This window comes from Nuphar pumila, chromosome 13 (genome assembly GCF_984573655.1).
Source record: "Nuphar pumila chromosome 13, dmNupPumi1.hap1.1, whole genome shotgun sequence".
NCBI classification, from domain to species: Eukaryota; Viridiplantae; Streptophyta; class Magnoliopsida; order Nymphaeales; family Nymphaeaceae; genus Nuphar; species Nuphar pumila.
In genome coordinates this window covers 49,670,797-49,698,305 of record NC_143261.1, presented here as the reverse complement: position 1 = coordinate 49,698,305, position 27,509 = coordinate 49,670,797, and the positions used below count along the sequence as shown (strand labels likewise).

The 27,509-nt window shown below is 38.7% G+C and overlaps 1 pseudogene across 1 annotated transcript in view; it reads left to right on the top strand.

Annotated features, from left to right (window-relative positions):
• LOC149818330 (putative amino acid permease 7) overlaps positions 1–27,136 on the top strand; it is a 33,364-nt pseudogene extending 6,228 nt beyond the window's left edge. Inside the window, exons 4-8 of the transcript XR_016427343.1 lie at positions 23,635–23,728; positions 23,946–24,160; positions 24,445–24,569; positions 24,929–25,156; positions 26,686–27,136. The product of XR_016427343.1 is annotated as a putative amino acid permease 7 (transcript). The remainder of the gene's footprint in view (positions 1–23,634; positions 23,729–23,945; positions 24,161–24,444; positions 24,570–24,928; positions 25,157–26,685) is intronic.
• The last annotated feature ends 373 nt before the right edge of the window (positions 27,137–27,509 follow it).

Here is a 27,509-nt window from a genome sequence, read left to right as displayed (position 1 = left end):
GATCGGATTTCAAATCCGTAAAATACGGTGTCTTTCTTATTAAGTCTAGTTTATTTCTGTCAATTTTCAGCAATTTTTATGGTCATTTGTATTCCCATTATGATTAAAAACCAGACCTCTATTATTCTGCACTATTTAAGTTGCACATATTTTTAGTTCATTTTGCGAGAGTCATATCTCCCCAATGAAATATCATTTTCCAAATCTGTAAAAAGGTTTTTTTTTTTAGGTGTCTAGTTTATATCTGGAAATTTTTATAATTGTTTATACATATTTGATATTTTAAATTTGTTAAAATTCAGGACTGTTTACAAATTAATCTTATTTAACCATGATTAAACAAAATAGTTTCGGTTTTTTATATATTTGAAATATCAAATAAATATATAAAGTTATAAAAATTTCCAGATATAAACTAGACAATTGAAGCAAAAAAACCCTTTTTACAGATTTGAAAAATGATCTCCCGTCGGGGAGATATGACTCTTGCAAAATGAACTAAAAACATAAGCAAGTCAAACGATATAGAGTGTGATAGGGTCTTGGTTTTCGACCAAAAGTAGGTATGAAATTACCATAAAAATTGCTGAAAATTGACAGAAATAAACTAGACTCAATAAGAAAGACACCGTTTTTTACGGATTTGAAATCCAATCTCCGGTTAGAGAGATACGCCCCCGACAAGTTGGTCTTGATTTAAATAGTGATTTGTGCGTGATGGCTATAGCGATTAACACTACAAATCGCTATAGTTGTCACGCGTAAATCGCTATTTGAATCAAGACTAACTTGTCGGAGACGTATCTCTCTAACCAGAGATCGGATTTCAAATCTGTAAAAAGCGGTGTCTTTCTTATTGAGTCTAGTTTATTTCTGTCAATTTTCAGCAATTTTTATGGTCATTTCATACCTATTTTTGGTCAAAAACCAAGACCCTATCACACTTTATATCGTTTGAGTTACTCATGTTTTTAGTTCATTTTGCAAGAGTCATATTTACCCAACGAAAGATCATTTTTCAAATCTGTAAAAAGGGTTTTTTTGCTTCATTTGTCTAGTTTATATATGGAAATTTTTATAACTTTATATATTTATTTGATATTTCAAATATAAAACTTTATAAACTCATTTGATATTTCAAATCGGTTAAAAACCGAAACTGATTATAGAATTTCTGGTTCTGTAACAGGTTCATTTCCTGAAATTGAACAGTAACTTTCAGAAGTCACAATCTTCAAACCAGAAAAAAAAACAGAAAAATCGTAAGAAAGGGTGTTACAAAAACCTTTAGCAAGAAACAACTGAAGGAAACATGAGCACCATGATTAAACAAAACACTTTATTGCGCCGGAGGAAGCCCCCATACCCCCCTCCTGTAAGGGAAAAATCTCTGAATCAGGCTCCACAACTCATCAAGTTGAACCATGCTATAGTCATTTTGCAGGTCAGTCGATGCTTGATGGAGCAGTGTAGAATTGTCGGCTAGATGTGCACAGAAGTAGAAAGAGAAGGGAGAGAGAGATGGTTGATGTCCGTGGCCTTCTCTAGGGGGGATTCCTTTTTCGGATAATCCTGCAGTGCATCAAGTTGAATGATACTACTCACGCTGGGAAGAGCCCCCAAACCCCCCTGCTGTAAGGGCAAAAACTCTGAATTAGGCTCCACAACTCATCAAGTTGAATGATGCTATCCACGCTGGGAGGAGCCCTCAGACCCCTCTTCTGTAAGGGTAAAAACTCTGAATGAGGCTCCACAACTCTTCAAGTTGAATGATGCTACCCACACTGGGAGGAGCCCCCAAACCCCTCTCCTGTAAGGGTAAAAACTCTGAATCAGGATCAACAACTCATTTAGTTGAATGATGCTACCCACGCTGAGAGGAGCCCCCAAACCTTCCTCCTGTAAGGGTAAAAACTCTGAATCAGGCTCCACAACAGTCAATGTGCAGGTCAGTCGGTGCTTGATGGAGCAATATAGGATCTTCTACTAGATGTGCACAGAAGCAGAAAGAGAAAGGAGAGAGAGTGTGAGAGGGTTGATGTTCATGGCCTCCTCAAGGAGAGTTTTTTTTCTCGGATAATCCTGCAGTGCAGAGACTGGGTCTTAAATAATCTTCGGGGCACTTAAGTCTTTACAATCACTCCTTTTCTACAATCATTTTTTTTTTGGCACCAATGGAGGAGAGGGTAATTAAGTCTTTGCAATCGCATCAAACTCCAATGCTAATTAATGCTGACAAACATGGGGATACGAGATGCACAGGCTTAAATACGTGGTGCTTTTTGGGACCCCCGAGCATGAGATGCCCTGTTCGGGAGGGGGGGGGGGGACATATAACCTGCTTTGGATAGCATACACCATCACTGCTGCAATAAGCATGAGGTAATTCCTCTCTCTCTCTCTTATAATTTAGGAAAATTTTCAAAAAAACTCATCTAAAGTTTGAGCATTAATAAAAAATGCACCTATGTTTTGGAAAATGTTAAAAAGGCACTTAAATTTTAACACTGTTAATAAAAAACAAACTTTCATCCATTTAACCTTGGTTATCACTAACCCAAGATGAGTTAAGAGAGTTAATTTACAAGTTAACTCTTCAAAGACTCCTTCCCTCTTGTTCTAGGTGCATTATGACGTTGAGGGTAAAAAGCTAATTATATATTATATTCATTTAAACTCTTTTTTAGGTGCATTTTTAAAAAATTTAAAAACTTAGTTGTCTTTTTGATTAATGCCTAAGCTTAGGTGCCTTCTTGAATTTTTTCCTATAATTTAATAAATTTTAGGCTATGATAGATTTGCTAGGAAATACCACTTAGATCATGTTTTTTGATAAAAACAAGAAAAAAAATTAGCTTATAACTTTGACCCTTGATTTTTAAATTTTATAAGCCGGTTAGGCTGGTGGTAGGCCAAAAAAGTGGTAGGCAGCTACCACCTTATATATATATATATATATATATATATATATATATATATATATATATATATATGTATGTATGTATGTATAGTAGAATATAAAAATGAGCCCCGAGTCGGAACCTAGATCTTTAAAAATAAAATAAAAGGAAAACCCGAGTTTTAGCGCTTAGATTTTCAAAGCAACGATCTGTCCAACACGACCGTTAGATCCGAAAGGAAGTCCGAGTCGAAACTCGAAACTCCAAAAATAGAATATAAAAATGTGACCTGAGTCAGAACCTGGATTTTTAAAAAGAAAATAAAGAGAAAACCCGAGTTTTAGCACTCAGATTTTCAAAGCAACGATCTGTCCAACACGAGCATTAGATCTGAAAGAAAGTCAGAGTCGGAACTCGAAACTCCAAAAATAGAATATAAAAATGAGACTATATATATATATATTATTTATTAAGGATCAAATTTTAGATCATATCTTTCCTATGTAAAAAATATGTTTGTTTGAATAATAAAACTTTAGTACATTATAGGCCATTGATTTTTGAAGACCTAAAAAACATGCTTAAATTTCACATTCACGTGATTCAAAACTCATTTTCTACTAAAATTCACATGAGTGATCTACAAAATAATATAAAAATTATATATAAAAAGAAATAATTTCTACTAGATAATTCGGCATCTTCGTTAACACAATACCTTTGTTGTTCCTTTTGCAAGTCATCCCAAAAATAAAGGAGGGTGGTGTATGTTTGCCCCCGATGATTCACTGAATCCCACGTCTGTGTTCGGGGGTCCCAAAAAGCACCACGTATATAAGCACATGGGGCTCATATTCCCGTGTATATTGACATCACTTAGCATTGGAGTCTGGTGCGGTTGCAAAGACTTAAGTACCCTTTCTTTCTATTCTTGCCATAAAACGACAATTTGAGAAAATGACAAAAATGTCCTTCATTCAAAAAGGAAAACAAACGGTTTAAAAAAAGGACAAACATGTCCTTCATCCAGAAAGTCGAGGATGATGTTGACTCTTCAAAGTCTACACAGCGAAACGAACCTTAGCCGACGATCTGATGGTGATCCGGCGAAACGATGGTGAGTCGACGATCCGATGGTGAGCCGATGATCCGATGGTCATCCGGCGAAACGAACATGAGCCATCAAAAATGTCTGTTTGAACTTTTCATCGTCATCTTCTTCTTCTTCCTTCTCCGTAAAACACTGTAAAACCCTCTCTCCCCCTCTCTCTCTAGAGAAGAAATCAAGGGAGGCAAAGAGTTCCCCCTGGAGAAGGCCATGAACATCAACCCTCTCACTCTCTCTCCCTTCTTTTTCTACTTCTGTCCACATCTAGCAGACGAACCTACATTGCTCCATCAAACACCGACTGACCTGCACACTGACTGTAGCATCGTTCAACTTGATGAGTTGTGGAGCCTGATTCATAGTTTTTGCCCTTACAAGAGGGGGTTTGGGGGGCTTCTCCCAGTGTGGGTAGCATCATTCAACTTGATGAGTTGTGGAGTCTGATTTAGAGTTTTTGCCCTTATAGGAGGAGGGTCCGGGGGCTCCCCCAAGGCGTGGAAGACACTATAAATCGTTGTGGGAAGACCGGATAACACTATAAATCGCCGTGGGGCTTGTTGGAGACCCGAAAACACTACAAATTGTTGTAAGAAGGCCCAACAATACTACAAATCGTTGTTGGAAGGCTGGATAACACTGTAAATCATTGTGGAGCTCGTTGGAGACCTAAAAACACTACAAATTCCTATAGTGATTTGTGAAAGACACTACAAATCACTATTGGAAGACCAGATAACACTATAAATTGTTGTGGGGCTTGTTGAAGACTCGAAAATACTACAAATCATTGTAGGAAGGGCCGACAATACTACAAATCATTGTTGGAAGGCCGGATAACACTATAAATCATTGTGGGGCTCGTTGGAGACTCGAAAACACTACAAATCACTGTAGAAAAGCTCGACAATACTACAAATCGTTGTTGAAAGATCGGACAACACTATAAATCGTTATGGGGCTTGATGGAGACCCAACAACACTAAAAATCATTGTAGCGGAGTCATTGAAAAAATTGTGGGAAAGAAACAGAAAAAGAAAATTAGAAAAATTGTGAAAAGGGGTGTTACGAAAACCTCGAGCAAGAAACAACCAAAGGAAACATGAGCCCCACGATTAAACAAAACGCTTTATTGCACTTTTTTGATAGTTAAAAGAGGGAAAGAAAATAAAAAAAATTATACAAGGCCCCCAAAAAATTTGGTCCGGGGAGCGCTGCCCCCCAATCCTCCCCCCCCGCTAGGGGCGGCCCCCCCTGGACCGCTGACAGCACAACGAGACTCGCATCGGGGGGGGGGGGGGGGGGAGCCCCCAGACCCCCTCCTGTAAGGGCAAAAACTCAAAATCAGGCTCCACAACTCATCAAGTTGAATGATGCTACCCACGCTGGGAGGAGCTCCCAAACCCCCCTCCTGTAAGGCAAGAACTCTGAATTAGGCTCCACAACTCATCAAGTTGAATGATGTTATCCACATTGGGAGAAGCCCCCAAACCCTCCTCCTTTAAGGGCAAAAACTCTGAATCAAGCTCCACAACTCATCAAGTTGAATGATGCTACCCACGCTGGGAGGAGGCCTCAAACCCCTCTTTTGTAAGGGTAAAAACTATGAATTAGGATCCACAACTCTTCAAGTTGAATGATGCTACCCACGCTGGAAGGAACCCCCAGACCCCTCTCCTGTAAGGGTAAAAACTCTGAATCATGATCCATAACTCATTTAGTTGAATGATGCTACCCACGCTAGGAAGAACCCCCAAACCCTCATCCTATAAGGGTAAAAACTCTGAATCAGGCTCCACAACAGTCAATGTGCAGGTCAGTCGGTGCTTGATGGAGCAATGTAGGATATTCTGCTAGATGTGCACGGAAGCAAAAAGAGAAGGGAGAGAGAGAGTAAGAGGGTTGATGTTCATGGCCTCCTCTAGGGGAAATTTCTTTCTCGGATAATCCTGCAGTGCAGAGACTGTGTCTTAAATAATCATGTTCGGGGCACTTAAGTCTTTACAACCACTCCTTTTCTAGAATCATCATTTTTTTTGGCACCAATGGAGGAGAGGGTACTTAAGTCTTTGCAATCGCATAAAACTCCAACGCTAATTAATGCTGACAAACATGGGGATACAAGATGCACATGCTTAAATACATGGTGCTCATTGGGACCCCTGAACACAAGATGTAGCTAACTGCCCTCTTTGGGGGAGAACATATGACCTGCTTCGCAAAAATATAATCTCTGAATGATGTTCCTTTTCTACACATTGTCCCAGAAGTCCGTAGCTTCTAAGCCTTCAATTATTTGCTAATAATTGGGGGAAGCAGATCAGGTTATGCTGAACATGAGTTTTTTTGCTCATGCTGACATCGTGGCCGTCTGTTTGCATTTTGGATGAATGCCATGTGGTTTTGTTGACTTATGAACTTTTTAAAATGCAAATCGGATGGCCACGATGTCAGCATGACTTGATCTGCTTTCGTAATTGGGTGGTGTGGGGTACATCTTTTTCGCTTTCTATTTTCTTTTGTCCCTTGCGTCATATTCGTGGCCCTACCTTTCTTTTGAGCATTTTTTTTTGAAAGGCAAGCTGGCGTTATGTTGACCCACCAGTTCTTATTCAACCTGCAACGTCCCCACCACAAGGAGACAAAAACTGCTACCAACCACGTGAAGCGTCCGTTGTTTATTCAAACCTACCTTCCTTTGAGCATGTGATTTCTACATAAAAGTTTGCAACCAACTTGACAAAAAGTGTTCGTTATAAGACTTGTGGTTAGACGTTAAAGAGAACATAGCCAAGCTCAAATACTCCAAAGTCTTTCCTAGTAATATCATTAGTTCATTGACTAATTGAAATGCTGTAGAAATACAGAATTTCATGGACTTGGTTTTTTTTTTTATCTTTGGCATCAGATGAGCATATGACCATGTTCATTAATGGCGTGAATAGTCAAATGACGTGTCTACTCATAGAAGAAATGATGGACGTTACTATTTTTTATGACAAAAACATGCCTATGACAACCAAAACAAAGCAAACCATAATATAAGAGAAGAAGAAATAAGAGAAGATAATAGATTTATGTCGTTCATACAGGTGGAAGAAGGAGCAAAAAATCCACTAGCAAGGTGTGAGAAAATACAGTGGGAGAGCTCTAAAAACCCTAATTTCCAATACACTCAAATACTCCCATAACCAATTCTTAGGAGGAAGCAGCTATATATATATATATATATATATATATATATATATATATATATATATGTGTGTGTGTGTGTGTGTGTGTGTGTGTGTGTGTGTGTGTGTGTGTGTGTGTGTGTGTGTGACAAAGGCCATACAACCCTAGTGGGTACAAAAAAATTTACAAAATTAGACATGGAGCTCTGTCCCCCGCTCCCAGAGACAGGTTTGTGGTGGGCTTTGATCTCGGACCTAACCACATGATCTCTTCGCTACCACCATAAACTTAATTGAAAATTCTCATTGTACTGTCACCAAAATATCTTTTGATGGGATCCTAAATTAATGGAGCAGGTCAAAAATTCAATACACCAACAACAATGGGACTGCTAGTAAAAGAGGAGATCCACTGATCAGAATGAGTATATTGCAAGGTATTTGGTCCAATCACTAGATGCCATACATTAACTAGGAAGATGGATCCCATTAAATGCATGGCAGCCATCCATTGGAGTACCGGATCTGCACTCTGCTAGTAAACTTTGGGTCATAGTCTAGCCCACAAACACGTACTCACCAGGCATGTCACTTGATCATTGTATTTATACTCTCTTTCTTTTCTCCCTCTTCATTCGACTTATATGCATGAATAAATCTCATGACACTAATGTTTAGATGGTACCTCTCACCTTAATAAAACAGAATCTTGTCATTAAAGACTGAAAATTTTTTAGATTTGAAAGAAACATTTATTGTGTCATTTTTTAGGATGAGAAATGCTTGTTTCTTTAAGAATTTTGAGTTTGGGGAGAGTGATAAAGTAAAAGACATTGCCTTTGAAGAAGAGTCTTTTTCTCTTTCTATAGTTGTGGATGACAATGATAAGATTCTCATTCCTAACATTGTTCTTACAAATTTGGATCAAGGTAATGTTTCAGATCTCCCTACTCAAAATCAAGCTTTTACTCTTGAAGCTCAAACTCAATAACCTCAAGAACCAATGTCATTAAGAAAATCTACTAGAGAGAAGAAGACAATTTCAGATGATTATATTATCTTTTTACAAGAACATGAGGGTGGTATTGGCCTAATGAAAGATGATTCAATTAATCTCCATCAAGCCACACAAAGTTCTAACTCTCAAAAGTGGATTGAAGCAATGCATGAGGAGATTAAATCCATGAGTAACAATGATGTGTGAGATCTTGTCCCATTACCTGAAGGTGTGAAACCCATTGGTTGCAAATGGATATTTAAAACCAAAAGGTATTCAAAGGATAATGTGAAAAGATATAAGGTTCATCTTGTTGCAAAAGGGTTTACTCAAAGAGAAGGCATTGACTATACAACGACTTTCTCTTCGGTTTCTACGATAGACTCTTTTAGGATCATGATGACACTTGTGGCTCATTATAACTTAGATCTACATCAGATGGATGTTAAAATTCCATTCCTTAATGGGAACATCGATGAGACAATATACATGGTTCAACCAGAATATTTTATCTCAGGCGATGCCAAAAAATTAGTTTGCAAACTCAAGAAATCTGTCTATGGACTTAAGCAAGCTTCCCGTCAATGGTATCATAAATTTCATCAAGTTGTCATCTCGTTTGGTTTTGAGATGAAAGTGGTTGATGAATGCATATACCATAAGTTCAGTGGGAATAAATTTATTTTTCTGGTTTTGTATATAGATGACATATTGCTTGCCAGTAATGATATAGGCATACTACACAAAACCAAGAGATTTCTGACAAAAAAAATTAAAATGAAAGATCTTGGAGATGCCACTTTTGTATTAGGGATCCAGATACATCGAGACCGTTATCGGGGTATTCTTGGATTATCACAAAAGAGCTATATCGAAAGGATTTTAGAAAAGTATGGCACGAAGGATTGCAAACGAGGGGATACTTCCGTTGCTAAAGGAGACAAGTTTAGTCTCATTCAGTGCCCCAAACACCAATCTAAAATTAAGGCTATGGAACAAATTCTCTATGCATCTGTTGTGGGGAGTCGCATGTATGCTCAGATATGTACATGTCCAGATTTAACATATATTGTTGGGATGTTTGACAGATATCTTAGTAACCCAGTTATGGATCATTGGAAAGCAGCCAAACGAGTTATGCAGTATTTGCAAAGAATAAAAGGTTACATGCTCACATACAAGAAGTTAGATCAGCTGGAGATCATTGGGTATTTTGATTCTGATTTTGCGGGATGCCAAGATAGTCAAAGATCCACATCAGGCTATGTTTTTTTGTTGGTCGAGAGAGCTATTTCCTGGAAGAGTACCAAGCAGACACTCATCCCTTCTTCCACCATGGCAGCAGAATTTGTGTATTGTTATGAGGCATTAAATCATGGGATATGGCTATGTAATTTTGTCATTAGGCTATAGATTTCAGATAATGTTGAAAGATCGCTCAAGTTATTTTGTGACAATAATTTAGCAGTGCTATATTCCAATAACAATAGGAATTCCTCGAAGTCAAAGCATATTGACATTAAGTTCCTTATTGTTAAAGAAAGAGTGCAGAAGGGTCAGATATCTATAGAGCATATTGGCACAAACTCCATGATTGTGGATCCGCTTACTAAAGGTTTGTCACCCAAGGTCTTTCACAAGCATACTGCTGCTCGCATGGGTGTTTTATCATTTTATGATATGCTGGTTTAGTGAGAGTTTGTATTTGGTCATTCTATGATATAATAAAGTTATCTTTTGCCACTTTGGTATAAAGTTAAAGTTTTAGTTTTATTTTGTACCCATTATGTTGTGATCTCACTAAAGTCTTCAGAAAGGACCAGTTGGAAATAGGCATGTTTGATGACATTGCATGTAATTTTCATGATTTATATTCATACTTGATCCATGTCGTTTGGTTATGTCGATATGTGTGATCATTGATGGGTCCAATTACGTTATTTGTAATGAAGACCACTTTGGTTCTATGTTAACATGATTAATGGACCAGATTGGTATAGATATCAATTGATAAGACAATATTTTTGAGCTTATAAGGTTACAATGTGTGATTATAAGGTTATGTATGTGGCTCAAGTGGGAGATTGTTAGAAAATTGTATGAGCCTACATAAGTTAAACTACACATCGTAAGTTTGTCTTAGGTCCAGGCTCGATTCATGTGGTCTAATTCGGATGGGCCCCCTGGTATCTCAGATTGTATGAAACACTACGCGGAGAGACCTGCCCTGTCTAAAACTCTATAATGGGTTGGGTTGAGACAAAGTTCTAAATACATTAGGTTGTGGTCCCCAAACCTTATATTGAGGCCCTCTCTCTTCAGACTTCTCATTATCAGAAGAAGATTCAGTCCCTCTCATCAGGTTTAGAGAAAGAAAAAGGGCTAATATACAGGTTTTGAAAGATCATACCCATCAGCAATCAACCTAAGCACTATGGATTCAGGTATTGCTTTCACTTTTGCTTTTGTTTTGTTTATCATTTCAATGATTCAGCGAGAGCATGTTATCAATTGTGTTTTAGTTTTTGATGGATTTATGATCCTACAATAACCTCTCACAAGGTAATTCATTTGCATGGATGCTTACTAACTTCATGATTTAGAATTAATGTGATACTATCTGGTAACATGCAATTTGATGCACTTAGGTGTCTTGTTGATTACAATTAAAGTTTATTTAACTTTAAACAAACATCAGAGTGAGTTCATCCCCTGCTTCAACTATTACTCGGTGAGAGAGAAGGAAAAACATATTCACATTAAAGTAGCAGACTCAAATGAAGCTTGAGACATGAGAACCAACTCAAGACATGGGCACTTGCGGACTTACCCAATCCGTTTCTCAGTAGCTTACAAACGAATCTAAGTTGGACTCTGATGATGGTCTGAACAACTTATACTGAGGTAGACTACTCAATAAGAGCCTAGTCAACTGGCACATGAGCTAGGTTACAAGAGTTTGGGGCTGAATCAAATTGAGTCATGGTCAATGGAGGTCAGTCCTGGGCCAAGCTAGGTGGACCTAATCGAGCTGGCTTAAGGAATCACCAAGTTTTGAAGAGGACAAAAAAAGATGGAATGTCATTTTTCCCAAGTTTAGAATAAAAGACAAGCCAATTAGAATGGGATAGAGACCTCACATCGACTTTTTAGGCCTGCCAGCCTTTGCACTTTCTCAATCTGCAATGGTCCATGATAGTAAAGACTTGAATAGTCCCCGATAGTAGAATTGGCTTTTGGTTAACCAGACATGCATTCAGATATGTCACTGGTTTGTGTTTGTGTCCATTCTGGATATTCATAGCTAAACCTCACTCTTGCTTGCCAGACTTTCCTCATATGGGGCTAAGTCAGAATTGCATGTAAACAAGCCTTGCACTAGCATATTCTCAAGGACTTTCATCTATAAAACAAGACTTGACATTGTGAAACAAAATAGAGAATTGCAAGAAATGGAAGTTGAAAAGCAAGAGGCCAACTTTGATGAATCACTCAGTTACAAGTATGATGACAATAAGTGTCTGATAAGAAATTTTAAAACCCTCCCCGACGAAACTGTCAGAGAGGATAAGAGTTCAAAAAAAAAAAAGAGAGACGGTTCCCCATTTGGGGAAACCACCTTCTCAATAAAACAAAGGGGGTGAGGATAAATCTCACCCCCCATATTCCGTAGAGGGTGAGGCTTATCCTCACCCTGCGTGAGGGCTATAAAAGCCCTCACGTAGCCCTCCATCTCACATCATGCGAGCGGCGAAGGAAAAGAGAGAACGACAGAGAGAGTGAGAGAGAAGGAAAAAATAGAGGGCTTACCAGCGATGGCGACGACAAGGTAATCACCATCTTCCTTCTTCTTTTCATCTTCTTTGTATTCGGCGGGTTGAGAGCCGACAACCATGTCTGTCGGCAAGTGTTGTAGAAAAAAATAAGAGAGAGAGAGAGAGAGAGAGAGAGAGAGAGAGAGAGAGAGAGAGGGCCAGTCGGCCGATCGGCACCAACGGTCGACCACCCCTCTGCAGCGGAAAGGAAGGGGGAGGGTCGGCTCAGAGGTTGTCGCCCCCCTCTGAAATGAAGAAGACAGAAGGGGCAAAGCCCCTTTCGCGTTCTTCTTTCCTTTAAAGGGGACTGACTCAGTCTGGATGTGACCTGGACCAAACTAGGTTGGTATAGGTGCGACCCAGACCGAGCCTGTCGGTCTAGGTCGCGCCCAGATCGAGCTTGTCGGTCTGGGTCACACCTAGATCGAGCCAACTTTTAACAAAAAAAATTCAAGATTGCATCGGTCTGGGTGTGACCGAGACCAAATCGGGTCAGTCTGGGTCGCACCCAGACCAAGACAGGCCCAAAAAAAATATTGGTTGAAATTGGTTCAGATTGAACCAGTTCAGACCAAACTGGTTTAGGTTGAACCAGTTCAGGTAGAGTCGGTTCAGATCGAACCAATCTGAACCCAACCGGTTTGGATCAACCCGAGTCAAACCTAGTCTTGGTTCTTATTTTGGATCCAGTTTGATCTAGACCAGACCAAATTCGGATTTGCACTGACTATTATGGATCTAATTGGATCAATCCTGAATTCATATTAGAACTGGATCTAGATCCAGTCAGACTATTCTAGATCTAGTCAGACTATTTTGGATCCAATCAGACTATTCTAGATTCAGTCAAACTGTTCTAGATTCAGTTAGACAGTGTTGGATCCATATCATAAATAGATCTGGATCAGGTTATAAGTTAGTCTCGAATTGAACATAAATTTGAAATAACCAAAATACCCATAGGTATACTCGGGATCCATTTTGGTAAAATGGACATAACTTTGCACCCCAAACTCAGAATTGAGTGAGGTTTGTTGTATTGGACTTGTATCGTAGATGAGAATCTATTGGTTTTGGTTAAATTAGTGACAAAAAAATCAAGGTTTCATGAATCAATTTGGAAGGGGTATTTTGGTAATTCTATAAAAGGTTTTATGCATTAATGTGAGTATGTTTATGTAATGACTAGATCATACTGTTAGAGCATCTTGAGACTTGATTGCGACCAGAGCACAATGTTCGCATTCGAGGTAAGAAATATTCTAAGTATTTTTAGATATAAATAAATATTTTTATGTTGCATGCTATTATAATATTGTGAATTAATATGATTAGCATGATAGCTTTTGAGTGAGAATATGACATGCATAAAAAATATCATGTTTGACATTATGAGATGATTTCATATACATGTTTATTGTGATATACATGTTGTTTGGGTATGCCATGCATATTAGAAAGAGATTATGTTGTGATAGTATGTTTGTGTGATTACTGATAACATGTATTATGATAAGATTATGTATAGATTGGAGTCTCATTTATTCTATTCATGTTGTATGAATGGGTATATTGAGATCAACAAGCATGACCTCTTAAATCCTAGAAGTGGCGACCTGCGACAAGGGCTACCTGGTTCGCGGCCCGACTGCAGCCACCATGGAGAGTGGAACACTAATGATTTAATGATGTGGAGACACTATATTGTTATGTGCTTAGTATGAGATAATGTAAGTCCTAATGTCATCATGAGATTAAAGAGTGAGATCCATTGTGATCAGTTTACGACTTTACTCGTGAGAGGATGAGTGAATTACGAGTTTGAGAATGTGGTTCAATGTGTTGAACTTAGTTTGTGACTTAAGTTTACACTCACACAGCGTTTGGAACTCTGAAGGACCATGGATGATTGATAACCATCATGGTTAGGATGTAGTATGAACCATACTGAGATTGAAAGTGTGACCTCCCGGCTAGCTACCAGCGGGGTCCTCATGGTGGTTTTACTGCAGTGTCTGGTAGTCTAGGGATAACTGAGAGTGTATGGTTCATTGTCTGGCCAATATGTAAAATTCGGGTGTTCTATGCGGGTTGCTATGTTCATAAATGGCTATGAATGGTATAGCGGACCTAGTGATACTTTATTATGAGAGAGTGTTTGAGAAAGATAATGGAGGTAATTAAAATATACAAACTTGTATAGTATGTCAAAAACTAAACTAAGAGTAGGGGCTTAGAGCTCATTACAATTATAAGTTAAGTGTTTATTTTCTTATAATTATTTCTTACTGGGTTGTAGACTCACCCCCTCCCCTTGTTTAATTACAACTGTACGTTTAAGACACACTAGCACAGACAAGACTTGATCGACTTCTTCTTTGGCAGAGTATTCGGTAGTTTTTACTTTCATGTCATTAAACAATAATGTATTTGTTATTTCTTTTGTTATGAATAATGAACATTATAAAAGAAAGTGAGTTGTTGAATGATAAAGAAAAAAGAAAATTAGTCATGTCTCTCTGTGTGAACTTTGTACTCTTTCCCTTCAAAAAGTAATACCAACCGAACTCGGACTCCCGAGGTCCCAGATCGAGGTGTTATAAAATAGTATCAAAGTCAGATTCACACAAAGAAGTTTATCATTCATAATAAGTTCAATGACATAGGATATGATATAAGTCTTTACTCGATAACAACACGTTAGTAATTAGTTTGTTTTGTGCTTAGAAATGACTATCTTGCATGATAATCGCTAAGAGCCAAGGGCACAAGACCCGTCTAAGCCTCCTGTCGTAGAGAGAGAGGAGTTCATCACTGCAATGATGATGGTTATTGGAGTCATGACAAGCATGGATCAAATAGTTAGAAATTTTACACCATGACCTCCGCCGATTTATATTATAGCTGGAGACAGAGATACCAATCAACATAACTACCCCTACACTACTCAGGGGCGACAGTCACAACCATACAGGCAAGAAACTCACCAGTCCTACTATCAGAGAGCGAGGTCTACACGTGGGCGATTGGCAAGAGATCGGGTGGCGGCTTAAGAAGGAATCACAAGAAGAACATCCCCTAGCGCAAAGTTTGCGCCTTAGGGAGAGTCTCATATGGCCAGTGTATGGGGATGACATATGTCTCGAGCTAGCTATATGGCTACCATGAGTGCAATAAATTGAAGAGTTTCACATCTAGTCAGAGAGTTTCTATCTAAAGAAACTAGAGGGCAGCAATTCAGGCAACAAAAATAGCATGTCAAGTTGCAGAAGTGACCCAGGATTAGGGCACAGGCAGGCAGCTTTGGGGAGTTCGGAGGAAGGAGACGAGAATGAAAACTTCAATGATGATCTTGCCTCACCTACCCACAGTCCTTCCTCATCTACTTATACTCTACTTTGCCCCAGTATGACTTAAATGTTCTTCCTGCGAATCACTCTCATCCGACAAGAAGGAGTTCAGGGAAAGGACCAAGTTTCGGGTGGATTGAAGAGTGATGTGGCGAAACGTTAGGAATAGTTAGCTTATTTGGTCTAGTTCTATTTTCTTATCTTGCATTTATTTTTTCCGTGCTTGTTAGTGATATTTCTGTTACATGTATGAGATTGATTCATGAAATAAAATGAATGCCTTTATCATAATCACTAATATTTGATAGAATTTTGTATGAATATAAATGAATCAAATTATGATAAGTTCATTAAGTGATAATGTCAATGCAGTATAAATGTTCACTTGTAGGAGAACATCTTATCTATCTAAGGACACTATAGCTGCCAGACGAAAGAGAGAGGGTAGTTAGACGCAGCGGTTGGGGATATAGAGCACCTTGGTGGACCATTTCGAAGGACGCCTTCATCATCTCCTATCACGAAAGGTGCACAAGTTCAGGGAGCTCACTCATCATTTCGTACTTCGAAGAGGCACACTCGATATGAGGATAGAGAAGAGAGCATGGAGATCTAACAAGGATCGCCAATGCAGAATTTAGAAAGAGAGAGCACGAGGATACCTCCTAAGTATACCACAAATCACATTTTGTATGAGCTCTTGCAAACAACCTGAGGTCAGCATAGTCAGCCTCAAACAATTATTTTTGGCATCACCTCTTAGGCTGAGAGGTTCAAGAACATGCAACCTCCACTTTTCGATGGCACTCCTGATGGTGTCACTGCAAAAAATTAGCTAATGCAAGTGGAAAATGCCTTGGATGCCATGCAGTGTCCAGATGATCACAGGGTTTGGATAACTGTGCCGAATTTGATCAGTGATGCAGAGCATTGGTGGAGGTCCATCAGGGATACCTTGGAGCAAGATACATATTTTCCTTGGTCTACCTTTATAAAGAGATTCTACATGCAATTCTTTTCAAAGTGCCAGAGAATATAAAAAGAAGAGGAATTCAGAAAGTTAAAGTAGGGCAATATGACTTTATCACAGTACACAACTCGATTTAACTCTCTTTCTTGTTTTGCCAAGTTCTTGGTGGGAAATGAGAAAGAGAAGTGCAGACGTTTTGAGAGGAGCTTGAGACCCAAAAATCTAAGGTTGGTAGGGCCATAATAGATAAAGAAATATAGTCGGCTCATGGACTACGCCTCCAGATATGAGTTTTGGGAGATAAGAACGAAAAAGAAGCCTCAAGAGAAGAAAAAGCCTAAGGGTGAAGATAAGGCCCAACATAATGGTGGCAATGTGGTAGAGTCTTTTCAAAGAAAGTTTCAATATAGAGAAAGATTCCAACAGAAAAACAAGAGGTAGTATAGATGTCAGACCCCTAGTCAGAACCAGGGTAAGCAAGTCAAAAATGTGGGAGGTCAACAAGCCAAAAGGCAAAAGATTCAAAAGTCGACCCAGTCGGACAACACATGCAGGACTTATGGTCTCCAGAGGCACGAGGGCAAATGTGACCTAAGGAATGTTAGGTACTTCAACTGTCGGCATATGGGTCACTATGCCAATGACTGCCCTCAACCAGATCGGAGAAGCAGTGCACCCCTACAACAGAAGCCCGTTGAACTAGGATGCGCTTACACGACTGCTCTTCAAGATGCTCTTGCTAGTCCTGGACTGGTTGAAGGTACACTCTCTATTTCTGGTATTCTAGCACATATATTGTTTGACTCTGGAGCTATACATAGTTTCACTACTTTAACTTTTGGAAAACGGTTGCCTGTTGCACCTTCTCAATTGAGTATTTCTTACTTGATAGAAATACCTATAGGCGAGTCCACTATTGTGGATACAATATATAACAACTGTATAGTGAATATAGAAAGTTGTGAGTTGCCTGTGAACTTATCGCAACTCGATTTCAAAGATATATACGTTATTCTTGGCATAGATTGGTTGTCGGACCATCATGCTACCATCAATTACAGAAAGAAGTCTGTCAGTTTTTAAACCCCCTAGACTCCAACTTTCATATATCAGGGTGTTAGAAAACTACTGAAACCAACAATCATATCTTGCTTAAAGGCCAACAAATACATTCAAGATGGATGCATGGGAGTTTTGGCCAACATGAAGACCGAAGAGAGAGAAGATCTCACCTTATCAGATGTGGACACAGTTCGTGAATATACTGATGTTTTTTTGAAAGAACTTCCATGCCTCCCCCTGATCGAGAAATTGAGTTCCAAATTGATCTTATTTCGAGAACAATGCCCATTTTGAAGGCTCTTTATCAGATGGGACCTGCGAAACTTAAGGAACTCAAAGATCAACTGCAAGAATTGTTGAAGAAAGGTTTTATTCGATCGTCAATATCCCCTTGGGATGCTCTAATTCTTTTTGTCAAGAAGAAGGATGGATCATTACAAATATGCATAGATTATCGACAACTAAAGATAGTGACCAACAAGAATAGATATCCATTGTCGCGGATTGATGATTTGTTTGATCAACTCCAATAAGCTACATGTTTCTTGAAGTTGGATCTGAGATCAGGTTATCATCAGCTGAAAATTAAGAAAGAAGATATAGCTAAGACGACATTCAGATCAAGATATATTCATTATGAATTCTTGGTCATGCCTTTTGGTCTGACTAATGCACCAGAAGCCTTCATGGATATGATGAATAGAGTTTTCAAATCATATTTGGATAAGTTCATGGTGGTATTTGTTGATGACATTTTCATTTATTCCACCATGAAGGAGCAATGTGAAGAATACCTAAGAATAGTTTTACAGACACTAAGAGAACATCAACTCTATGCTAAATTCTCTAAGTGTGCATTTTGGTTGGAACAAGTGTCCTTCCTTGAACAAATTGTTTCTAAAGAAGGAATTATGGTAAACCTTGCAAAGATTGAAGTAGTTACCAATTGGTCTAGACCTAAGAATCCTACAGAGATTCATAGTTTTTTTAGACTAGCTGCATACTATCGGCGATCTGTGGAAGGGTTTCCTCTGTTGGCAGCTCAAATGACAAAGCTTACTAAGAAAAACATAAAGTTCGAGTGAAATGATAAGTGTGAGCGAAGTTTTTAAGAGATAAAGAAGTGTTTAACCACTGTTCCGATGTTGGTCTTACCTTCTGGATCCAGAGGTTTCACTATTTATAGTGATGCCTCTCATAAGAGATTGAGTTGTGTTCTGATGCAGCATGGTACGATAATAACTTATGCATCTCGCCAACTCAAAACACATGAAGTCAACTATCTGACGTATGACTTGGAGCTTGCAGCGGTCATTTTCACCCTCAAGATATAGAGACATTACTTATATGGCGAGCAGTTTGAAGTTTTTATCGACCATCAAAGTCTTAAATACTTGTTTTCGTAAAGCGACTTGAACTTTAGGCAAAAAAGATAGCTGAAATTTTTAAAAGATTATGATTTTGAGCTGAAGTATCATTCCCAAAAGGTGAATATAGTCGTTGATGCTTTTAGCAGAAAGTTAGGAGCATTAGTCAGACTCGCAGATTGGGATTTATTTTCTTCGGTCGTGCATCAGAAAACAAAAGCTCAATGCTAACAAGGTCGGTTATTATTCATGCAAACCACATTGAGGTCAGAATTATCAGAGCAAATTAAGGAAAAGCAACCCTTAGATCCTAAGTTGGCCCAAGTGAGGCAGAGGATTTCAGAAAGTGATGAATCAGACTTCAAAGTTGATGATCAAGGACTTCTCAAATTTCATAATAGGGTGTGCATTCCAAAGGATAATCAACTCAGACATCGATTATTGGGCGATGCACACCACTCTAGATATGCCATCCACCCTGGCAGCACCAAAATGCATCGAGATTTGAAAGATTCATTTTGGTGAAGCGGTATGAAGATAGACATTGCTGAATTTGTAAGCAAGTGTCTGGTGTAACAACAAGTGAAAATTGAGCACCAACGACCTAGTGGACTACTACAACCACTCCCTATACCTGAATGGAAATGGACTGATATCACTATGGACTTTATCTCAGGTCTTTCAAAAATCAAGAATGGGATGAATTCGATATAGGTGATTGTAGAAAGGCTAACTAAGCCAGCTCACTTTTTGGCCTATAAGACAACTCACTCTTTTGACCAGTTGGTCTAATTGTTCATTAAAGAGATTATTAGACTTCATATAGTACCTGATTCAATTGTTTCAGATAGAGACTCAAAGTTTACGTCACGATTCTGACAGAGTTTTTAGGAAGCTACGAGGACTCAATTAAAATGAGCATGACATTTCACCTCCAGTCAGATGGACGATCGGAATGAACCATTCAAACTTTGGAAGATATGTTACAGGCATGTACTTTAGAGTACAATGACTCATGTAATGACATCCTACCTTTGATGGAGTTTGTCTACAATAATAGTGTTCAAGCAAGTATAGGCATGGCTCCGTTTGAGGTACTGTACGGTCGATGGTGTCAAACACCCTTGTATTAGGATGAGGTTGAAGAAAGAAGATTGTTAGAGCTTGATTTGGTGTAGTGGATGACAGACCAGGTGAGATTTATTAGAGAGCGTCTTCTAGCAGCGCAAAATCGACAGAAAAGTTATGCAGACCAAAGACATTGCGAGTTAGAATTTGAGCAAGGTAATCACGTATTTTTTAATATATCTCTTTTTAAGGGAGTGATGTGTCTTGGTCGAAGAGAAAAATTAAGTCCAAGGTACATTGGACCCTTTGAGACACTCGCGAGAGTTGGTCAGACGACATATAGACTCTCTTTGCCACCTTCTTTGTCTCAAATTTATAACGTGTTTTATGTATCTTTGTTGCAAAAGTATGTACCTGATCCCTCCCACATATTGGATACTGTTGAGTCGGTGATGAAAATTCAAGATGACTTAAGCATAAGTGAGAAGCTGATAGAAATCTTGGATGCGAAGGTACATAAATTAAGAAATAAAGAAATACCTCTAGTATTAGTTAGATGAAGTCATCACAATAAAAAAGAGGCTATATGGGAGCGCGAATCAGACATCCATGAACAATTTTGACAAGTGTTTTCAGGTAGGAGTCAGAACAAATCTTGTTTTAAAGGGGGTAGAATTGTAAAAACCCCTCTGATGAAACTGTCAGAGAGGATAAGAGTTAAAAAAAATGAGAGACGGTTCCCCGTTTGGGGGAATTGCCTTCTCGATAAAACACAGCACCCCCCATATTCTGCGGAGGGTGAGGCTTGTCCTTAGCCCTCCATCTTGCATCAAGCGAACAACGGAGGAAGAGAGAGAATGGCAGAGAGAGTGAGTGAGAAGGAAAAAAAATAGAGGGCTTACTGACGATGACAATAGCGACGACGACGGCAAGGTAATCATCCTCTTCCTTCTTCTTTTCATCTTCTTTGTCTTCGACGAGTTGAGGGCTGGCAGCCATGGCTGCCGACGAGTGTTGCAGAAAAATAAAATAAAATGAGGGATTGTAGGAGAGAGAGAGGGTCGGTCAACCCCTCCTCTACAGCGAAAAGGAAGAGGGAGGGTCGGCTCAGAAGCCCCCCCCCCCCCCCCCCCCCCGCCCTCCTCTGCAATGAAGAAGACAGAAGGGGCTCCACGTTCTTCTTTCCATTAAAGGGAATTGGCTCAGTCCGGGTGTGACCCAGACCGAACTGGGTCAGTCTGGGCATGACCCAGACCGAGCTTGCTGATTTGGGTCACCTCAAATCGAGCCTGCCAGTTTGGGTCACGCCCGGACCGAGCTAGCTTTTAACAAAAAAAATCAAGACCGAGTCGTTCTAGGTGTGACTCTGACTGAACCGGGTCGGTTTGGGTCGCACCCAAACTAAGACAGGCTTAAAAAAAATGTTCGTTAAAACTGGTTCAAATTGAACCAGTTCAGGTGGAGTCGGTTCAGATCGAACCAGTCTGAATCGAACTGGTTTAGATTAACCCGAGTCAGACCAAATCGGTTTGGTCTGACTGGGTCTCAGTTCTTAGTTCAGATCCAGTTTGATCTGGACTAGACTAAATTTGGATCTGCACTGACTATTCTGGATCTAATTGGATCAGTTTTGGATCCATATCAGAACTAGATCTAGATTCAGTCAGACTGTTTTGGATATAATCAAACGGTTCTAGATCCAGTCAAACTGTTCTGGATCTAGATCAGTAATGGATCTAGATTTAGTTAGATAGTGTTGGATCCAGTTCATAAATGGATTTAAATCAGGTTATGACTTAGTCTCGAAATGAATATAAATTTAAAATAACCAAAATATCTTTAGGTGTACTCGAGATCCATTTTGGTAAAATGGACATAACTTTGCACCCCAAACTCAGAATTGAGTGAAGTTTGATGCGTTGAAATCATATTGTAGAGAAGAATCTATTGGTTTTGGTTAAATTAGTGATACAAAAATTTAGGTTTCATGAGTCAATTTAAGAGAAGTATTTTGGTAATTCTGTAAGAGGTTTTGTGCATTAATGCGAGTATGTTTATGTAATGACCAGATCATACTGTTAGAGCATATTGAGACTTGATTGCAATCAGAGCACAATATTTGCACTCTAGTTTAGAGATATTATAAGTAATTTTAGATATAAATGAATATTTTTACGTTGCATGTTATTGTAATATTTTGAATTAATATAATTAGCATGATAGCTTTTGAGTGAGAACATGACATGTATAAAAATTACCATGCTTGATATTATGAGATGATTTTATATACATATTTATTGTGATGTATATGTTGTTATGGTATGTCATGCATATTAGAAATAGATTATATTGTGATAGCATATCTGTGTGATTACTGATAACATGTATTGTGATGAGATCATGTTTAGATTTGAGTCTTATTTATTTTATTCATATTGTATGAATGAATATATTGAGATCAACATACATGACCCCTTAAATCTCGAAAGTGACAACCTATGGTAAGAGCTACCTGGTTCACAGTCAGATTACAACAACCATAGAAAGTGGGCCACCGATGATTTAATGATGTGGAGATACTACATCGTTGCGTGCTTAGTATGAGATAGTGTGAGTCCTAATATCATCATGAGATTAAAGAGTGAGATCCATCATGATCAGTTTACGACATTACTCAAGATAGGACGAGTGAATTATAAGTTTGAGAATATGATTCAACGTGTTGAACTTAGTTTATGACTTAGGGTTATACTCACAAAGTGTTTGGGACTCTGAAGGACCATATATGGTTGATAACCATCATGATTAGGATGTAACATGAACTATACAAAGATTGAGAGCTTGACCTCCCAACTATCTATCGTTGGGGTCCTCATGGTGGTTTCACTGCAGTGCTTGATAGTCCGGAGACCACTATGAGTATATGGTTCATTGTCTGGCCAACATGTATAATTTGAGTGTTCTATACGGGTTGCTATGCCCATAGATGATTATGACTGATATAACTGATCTAGTGATAGTTTGTTTTGAGAGAGTGTTTGAGAAAAATAATGGAGATAATTAAAATATACAAACTTATTTGGTGTGTCGAAAACTAAACTAAGACTAGGGGCTTAGAGTCCACTACAGTTGTAAGTTAAGTGTTTACTTACTTATAATTATTTTTTACTGGGTTGTAGACACACCCCTCTTGTTTAATTACAACTATAGGTTTCAGGCACAATATCCCAGACAAGACTTGATTGACTTCTTCTTCAGTTGAGTATTTGGTAGTTTTTACTTTTATGTCATTGAATAATAATGTATTTGTTATTTCTTTTGTTATGAATAATGAACATTGTGAAAGAAAGTAAGTTATTGAATGATAAAGAAAAAAAAATTAGCCAGTTACTCTGTATGAACTCTGTACTCTTTCCCTCCAAAAAGTAATACCAACCGAACTCGAACTCCAACTGGTAAAGAGATCCAAAGTCTAGTGAATGCCTATTTGATCAATTTTGTTTGTTGGTAACACTTACTCTTCAACCAAGAACTGTGTGGTCTTCTGTTGCTCATATAATTACTGCAGTAATTGGTGCCGGAGTCCTATCACTTTCGTGGAGTACCGCACATTTGGGCTGGATAGCAGGGCCTAGTTTGATTATATTATTTGCACTTGTAATTTGTGCTTTATAGATCACAGGATCCTGTCACAGGAAGAAGAAACCACACTTATATGAATGCTGTTAGAGTCAATCTTGGTATTATATTCAGCTACTTCCTTTCTTTCCACTATTGTGTTTTAAGAGTGCAGCCTCCGTAAGTTTTCTTCCTAACGCTATTTCAGGTAAAAAGAAGGTATGGGTTTGTGGACTACTTCAGTATATCACCTTGTATGGAATGTGCATTGCTTATACAATCACTGCTTCAACCAGCATGAGGTACCCATGCTTTATGCTGGCAAATTATGAAATAAGCCATTATAAATCTGCTGACCATATATATATATATATATATATATATATTCCTATTTATCATTCCATTGCAGCAGTTGGTAAAATTAACTATCTTGGTTATTCTTAAGTTAAAGACTGGACAAGAGAATAACAACATTCATTATATTGGTTAGCTTATGTTTTCATTCCTTTGTCATTGCAGAGCTATCAGGCGGTCAAATTGTTTCCACAGAGAAGGGCACAAAGCAGCATGTACATATGGGGATAGTTTTTATATGCTAGCATTTGGGCTCATCCAAATTATTTTCTCCCAAATACCAGATTTTCATAACATGATCTGGCTTTCAACTGTGGCTGCCATCATGTCTTTCTCTTATTCTACAATTGGACTTGGACTGGGACTTGCCCAAGTAATCGGTACTAATTTTAGGATCATCCAGGCATTTTCTTTTTCATTCCCCAATTCTTTAAACTTGTGCAAATGCATTGCTGAGTGTGGCTCTGAGCGCAGTTTTGTGAACTTTATGTTGTTCTTTTAAGCTCTAAAGCTGATCAGAACCAAACTATACTGTTAGCAGTCTTCTTAATAAACTGAAGTTGGGACTTGGTTCTTGTACTTTTTAATTATGTACTTTAGCAAAGAATTCCTTCCTTGTATTGATCGTTTACTTTTGATGTTCTCTGTAATACTGAAATTGCAGAAAATGGAAAAGTATATGGGAACATAGAAGGAGTTCGTAGTAGTCAGAAGGTATGGAAGGTTTCACAAGCACTGGGGGATATAGCATTTGCATATCCGTACTCCATGATTCTTCTTGAGATAGAGGTGAGTTATCAAGAAAAAACTAAGCTTCCACTTAAAGAGTTCAATCCTCTATTTTTGGCTCCTCAAACTCATTAGTGGCCATATTAAAGCATTACTGCATTGGTATCAAACACAACACAAAAAAAAAATGGAAAAAGAAACTGCATAGTTGAACATTTGAAATGCACAGTGAGGAAGCTCATCAGAGAATGAGGAATTTAAATTTCAATAAACATAATTAGCATTCTGGAAGATAACTTTTGCTAAGTCCAACTTCATTAGCTGCTTGAAGGTGCTGGACATTTTTATCACTAGCTAGTGACAGGCAGTCATGCTTCAAATAAGCATAAACCTGATTAACATTTTTTTTTCTTATGCAGGACACTATCAAGTCTCCACCTCCCGAAAACCATACTATGAAGAAGGCGTCGGCCGCTGCCATTGCTATGACAACTTTCTTCTATCTTTTCTGTGGATGCTTTGGTTATGCTGCATTTGGAGATGATACAACAGGAAATCTCTTGACGGGCTTTGGGTTTTATGAACCATATTGGCTCATAGACTTTGCTAATGCATGTATCGTCCTTCACTTAATTGGAAGCTACCAGGTAACGTATTCTCCCATTCTCATGGACCACAGTACATGATATATCACTGTCTTCAAGAAACTTTCTTTTTTTTCTTTTCTTCCTTTTTGTTCCGTCCTTTTTTTGCACGTCAAACAATCCATTCCCATGCCCACAAAGGTGCCGCTTATCTGGTAGGGGTGACTTGTGAATGTCACCATGTTAACGGGACATCACAAGTTCGAAACCCATGGGTGACATCCCTCGAAGCTGGTTGTACTCCCCGGGGAGCAGGGGGGACCTCAAGGGTTTTACCAACCGGAGGCCAGCCAAAAAAAAATATCAATTCCCCATGTGTGCACTCATGTTAAAGCGCTGGGATCATCTTCCTAGCGGGCAAGAGAGTAAACTCAAGATTTTACTGTCCAAGAAAGGAGTGGTTCATGTAGGTTTTGAAAGAGGACAGATCAGTGATTTAAGAAAACACAAATTTTGTGGTTTAAAATCACCACCATTCATTGCGCAGTCAGTGGGGTCTACCAAAAGTGACGATGTCATCATTTTACAATGGATAGTGGTTATTGAAGCGATGGACGGTGATGATTTCAAAACACAAAATTTGTGTTTTGTCAAAACACTTGATCCGTCCTATATTGAACCCACCTTGAATGGTTTGACACCTTGGACAGATTTCCTCATCATCAAAAACATAAAAAAAAAACGAAGGGAAAAAAAAATGCCGACACTCAGCCTTCCCTGACTGGATACTGTGTCCAGAAAAGAGAACAAAGGAAATCTACATTCACAAATGATCAACTGCTTGTGATCATAAGAATAAATCGTGTAAGGCTGCGTTTGGATGACACGGTGTAAAACTAACAAAGTTTTACCTCTAAAACTTGGTTTGGTACGTAGTTGTTTAGCTGCCATCAAACCCAGTTTTGAAAAAACTGCCCCCACCATGTTTTTTCACCAGGTAAACCTAGTTTATCGGGGTGGGGCCCTGGGGGTGGGAGGGGAAGGCCATGTCTCTCGAATCCCTATCCAAGTTTACCAAAAACCAAGTTTTAAAGAAAAATCAGGTTTCTATGAAACCTACTTTTCCCTATTGTCATTCAAACACTACCTAAAGGTTTCCCTTGATAATAAGAAATTAAAACAAATATTTTAATGGACCAACTTATAATGGATTTGAAATATTGCAATATGGGTACTGCAAATATGATAACGGCGATGTGCATCGATTTTGTATATGTTGGTGCCAAGTTTCAAGATAAGCAAATGAAAATACAGGATAAAAAACTCCTTGCTCTTGCATGTTTAGTAATCACATCCACCCTGAAGGCTTTCACAATTCCTTATTGCATGTTTTCCTTCATCCTCTGTGCTTGAATCCATCAAAAAGAGTATATGCCTGATGCTAAGTTGGCCAACTCCATCATGGTGATCCCCAAATGGCATACACCCTTTTAGGGGACCAACCTTTGAAATTTTTGTGGATATTTTTTAATAATTTTTTTTCAGATAGAAGTAGGTCCTCATTTATTTATACTTGCACTTTGCCCTTTCAGGTATACAGCCAGCCAGTGTTTGCATTCATGGATAAGTGGTTATCCTCCAAGTATCCTAATCAAGGATTCATAAACAGATTTTATACCATAAGGATCCCATTCTTGCCACCTTACAAGACCAACCTCTTTAGGATATGCTCTAGAACTGCTTATGTGGCATCAACAACTGGGATTGCAATGTTGTTTCCTTACTTCAATGAGGTGTTGGGGTTATTGGGTGCCTTGAATTTTTGGCCCCTGTCAATTTATTTCCCAGTTGAGATGTATTTTGTGCAGATGAAGGTGAGGAAGTTGTCACAGAAATGGGTCATTTTGCAATCTTTTAGTCTCTTATGCTTGTTCCTTTCCTTGTTTGCTCTGGTGGGTTCAATTGAAGGGCTTATAACTGAAAAGTTGAGCTAGAAATAACTGTAATACGTTTCATTGTATACTCTTGAACAATAGAAGAATGATTTATAAATGCAGAGATGCCTGAGGAGCGAGTAGTACTTCTCAATATTCTGCTAAATAGATGTGCTCATCTGCCTGTGTTATGTGTCTCTTTGAGTAAAGGGGGCGTGCATGCAAAGTTATTAATTATAGAAATGTGGTTATCCTAATCGGATTGGATTAAAGATTATTTTGATGACGAGGAACCCTCGCCAAAGCGAGGAAAACCCCGGGTGGGGTCCCACGATCGACCACCCTGCCTTTTGTGGCTCACCTCTAAAAGCTATGGACACACCCCCGTGCACCAGCAGAGTTTGATCTGGTGCCTTCATCTCAGCACCCTTATAACCACCCTGCTGGCCACAACCACGGTGGTGATTGGCTTAAAGATTATG